This window comes from Mus caroli, chromosome 10, assembly GCF_900094665.2.
Source record: "Mus caroli chromosome 10, CAROLI_EIJ_v1.1, whole genome shotgun sequence".
Lineage (NCBI taxonomy): Eukaryota > Metazoa > Chordata > Mammalia > Rodentia > Muridae > Mus > Mus caroli.
In genome coordinates, this window is record NC_034579.1 from 39103765 (window position 1) to 39108313 (window position 4549).

Sequence of the window (4549 nt, forward strand, 5' to 3'; positions counted from 1 at the left end):
GAATTTCATAAATCCATTCTTTTTAATAGCTGAGTAGTACTCCATTGTGTAAATGTACCACATTTTCTGTATCCATTCCTCTGTTGAGGGGCATTTGGGTTCTTTCCAGCTTCTGGCTATTATAAATAAGGCTGCTATGAACATAGTGGAACATGTGTCCTTCTTACTAGTTGGAACATCTTCTGGGTATATGCCCAGGAGAGGTATTGCGGGATCCTCCTGTAGTACTATGTCCAATTTTCTGAGGCACCGCTAGACTGATTTCCAGAGTGGTTGATACTTTTCTTCTACAGCTCAGGCTCACAACCCACATCATCCACAGCAGGCTGGGTCCTCGTACATCAACTAGCAATAAAAAAAAAAGAAAATCCCCACAGACATGCCTGCAAACCAATTTGATGGCGACGATGCTCAGTGGAGGTTCCCTCTTCCCACATGTGTCTAGTTGACAGCCAAGATTAGCCATCGCACAGTCTCTCATGGTAGGTGTCTTTGTTACTGTTCTATTGTTGTGAAGAGACACTATGTTAAATGAAAGCATTTAACTGGAGACTTGCTTCCAGTTTCAGAGGGTGAATCCATGATCATCATGGTGGGGAGCAGGGCAGCAGGCAGAAGAAGCAGTAGCTCAGAGCTTAGACCTTACATCTTATCAGAAAGCTGGAGGCAGAGAGAGAGAGATCGAGTGAGCGAGCCTGGGAATGGCATGGGTGTTTGAAACTTCAAAGCCCACCCACCATAACACACTCCCTCCAAAAGGCCACACCTCCTAATTCTTCCCAAACCGTTCCACCAACTAGGGACCAACTAGGGCATTCATATTCATAAGCTTATGAGGGCCAGTCTTACCCAAACTACCACAGTGGGGAAGTTGAGGCAGCTGATCACATTGTGCCCAGAGTCAGGAAAAAGAGAATAATGAATACTTCTGCTCAGTCCACTTTCTCTCTTTTTTATAGTCTAGGATTGCTCTCTAGGGAATGGTGTCACTCAGTGGGCAGCTGTTCCCACATCAATTGCTTAATGAAGATAATCCCTACAGGCATGCACAGATGAAATATGCTCTAGTGATTCTAGATCTCATAAAATTGGCAATTGAGATGAACATATGGTGGCTGATATGGTCCATTTGTCAGGATCTAAAATTAAGGCAGGATAAGAAGGACAAGAAAACTATGGGATGTAGGGAGCCTCTCACTCTGGAGTCTAATTGAAGTCCCTCACCAGCTGAGAACCAAGAATCTCAATATTAACTTTTTTTGTTTTTGTTTTTGTTTTGTTTGTTTGTTTGTTTGTTTGAGACAGGGTTTTTCTGTATAGCCCTGGCTGTTCTGGAACTCACTCTGTAGACCAGGCTGGCCTCGAACTCAGAAATCCACTTGCCTCTGTCTCCCAAGTGCTGGGATTAAAGGCGTGTGCCACCACCACCCGGCAACATTTTTTAAAAATAGATTTATTTATGGGCTGAAGAGATGGTTCAATGGTTAAGAGCACTGACTGTTCTTCCAGAGATCCTGATTTCAATTCTCAGCAACCACATGGTGGCTCACAACTATCTGTAATGGAATCTGATGCCCTCTTCTGGTGTGTCTGACAACAATAATAGTGTACTAATATAAATAAAATAAATAAATCTTTAAAAAAATTTATTAATTATATGTATATGAATACACTGCTGTTGTCCTCAGACACACCAGAACAGGGCATCAGATCCTATTACAGATGATTGTGAGGTCTGGAGAGATGGCTCAGTGACTAAGAGCACTGACTACTCTTCCAGAGGTCTTGAGTTCAATTCCCAGCAACCATATGGTGGCTCACAACCATCTGTCAAGGGAGCTGATGCCCTCTTCTGGTCTGTGATACTTGTATACATAAAATAAAAAAAAATAAATCTTTTTTAAAAAATTAACATTTGCTTTGCTTTTTCCCAGCTGTAAAGCTACAACCTTCTAGTATTCGAGCTAAAGGAAACTCCTCATCCCAAAACCAGGACCATAAAACAGGCCCAACCTTCAAGACACCTGTTACCCTTGGAATTCTGGGAAGTGGCCAATTCCCCATCATATGCCCTGGAGTGAGGAAGCTGAAAACACAAGTACCTGAAGTTTCTCTCCTACCCTGCAGTTCATCCAAGTGTGGGGCAGGGATGGGAGCCTGTCGAGCCAAGCCTTCTCCATGACAGACCCTGCATGGAACATTCTCCCATATCCTCAGATACTAACCCACAGAGTTGGGGCCACCAACCTCTCATTTCATAAAGTCTGCCCTTGCCTTTTTGAGGTTCCATGGAGTCTATACTTTCGTTTTCCCCAGTGACTTATTTCTTACACTCACCAGACAGATACACCATGTACAGTAAGGGCACATCCTAAATCCCTGTGCAGCCCTGAACGCTCCTGGTTTTTACCCCAGCCAGTTATCATCCCATTGGAGGCATCTCTAGAGCCACCTATAATCTCACTTGGAAAAAAAAGTTAGTAACTGCACTCTAACCAGAAAGCCATTAAAATGGTGCATCTGTCTACCACTAAGTCACCGAATTTCCCTGACTCTCCCTTAAGGGACCCCGATGCACACATGAGTCTATAAGTATGTCTAACTTTCCCTGGGCACCTGGTGAGGACCCAGGTACACACATGAGTCTATAAGTATGTCTAACTTTCCCAGGGCATCTCACTTTCTCTTCTTAATAAACCCTAACTGCACTTCATACTGGCTCATTGTGAAACTGTTTTCTGGGTTGAAGCCAAGGATCCCGGTTTATCTGAGTTGGACCCCCTCTGTCCTGGTGGGCTTCCACAGACCTCTCCTCGGTATGCATGAGGGGAACAGCCCCTCACCCCCAGCGGCTCCTCAAACGTAGAAGAGTTGGTTCCAGTTGTCTTACAGAAGGCCTTTGGGTTTCATTCGAAATGGAGACTCCCATCTTTACAACCTGTTCAGCTGAGGGGCATAAGGGCCATTCTTTTCCTTTGAAAGCTCATAGGACAAACAACACTGTGTAAGAAATTGCGCTAAATTCGGAGCAGCCAGCCTCTTAGGGTCCAGATGAGATAAATCTATGAACTACCGTATCTAAGTAGTTTTAATATGCATTTTCCTAAGCACTAAGAATGTTGAACATTTTAAAAAAAAATTTTAAGCTATTTTTATTTATTTATTTTTGAGAACTCTGTTCAGATTCATAATCTGTTTTTTAAAATTGGGTTGTTTGTCTTCTTGACTGGTAGGTGTTTTGTTTTTTTGTTTTTTCAGTTCATGATTTATTCTGGATTAAAGGAAAGAAAGAAAAGAAGAAAGAAAGAAAAGAAAAAAGAAAAGAAAGAATCTATCTGATAGTGTCTGGAGGGATTAGTCATATCCTAATTTAAGAGTTACTTGAAAACATTTTCAAGATTGCTGCTTATGTTAAAAATATACAGCTGCTCTCTACTTTGTCAGTAGGTTAATAAAATCTAGACAAAGTAAATAGTCAGAATTAGGATTAAAAAAAGCCTTCACATGACTGGATTCGGGCAACTTCTGGCAGTGATGAATTTACTGGGCCCTTTCTGGGTGCTAGTTAATTTATAGGGGACCTGGGGATTAAAAAAAAAAAAAAAAGAACCATTTCCTTCCTTTAAGGAGCCCAGGCTAGTGAGAAGACAGCAGTCCACGGGACAGACTTGGGACTTTAGCAGGAGCATCAAAGAACGAACAGTTTCAGTGCAGATGAGAACTACCCATGGCTTCCAACAGTAGACCTCACCAAACCTGGGCTCTAAAGAAAGCACAGGAGGCAGGCTGTGGAGGGACGTGCCTCTTTGTTGTTGTTGTTGTTGTTTTGAGACAGGGTTTCTTTGTGTGGCTCTGATTGTCTTGGAACTCACTTTGTAGACCAGGCTGGACGACAGATCAAGAGATCTGTCCTCCTGCCTCTGCTTTTTGAGTACTGGGATTAAAAGTGTGCGGCCGGGGCTGGAGAGATGGCTCAGCGGGTAAGAGCACTGACTGCTCTTCCAAAGGTCATGAGTTCAAATCCCAGCAACCACATGGTGGCTCACAACCATCCTTAATAAGATCTGATGCCCTCTTCTGGTGTGTCTGAAGACAGCTACAGTGTACTTACATATAATAATAAAATAAATCTTTAAAAAAAAAAAAGTGTGCGGCCACCACTGTCAGTGGAAGACGCCTCTTGTCCCAGCACTAGGGAAGCAGAAGCAGGGTCTCTCTGTGAGTTTGAGGCCAGCCTGGTCTATTTAGAGAGTCCCAGGACAGTCAGGGCTAAAGGGAGAGATGCTGTCTAAAGAAACCAAACCAAACCCCAAAACAAAAGCATAGGGATCGTCCAAGCAGGGAAGAATCTTGGCCTGGGTTTGTTGGTTTGTTTGTTTGTTTGTTTTCCTGGAAGGTCTTTTCTTCTTCTTCTCCTTCTTCTCCTTCTTCTCCTTCTTCTCCTTCTTCTCCTTCTTCTCCTTCTTCTCCTTCTTCTCCTTCTTCTTCTCCTTCTTCTCCTTCTTCTTCTTCTTCTTCTTCTTCTTCTTCTTCTTCTTCTTCTTCTTCT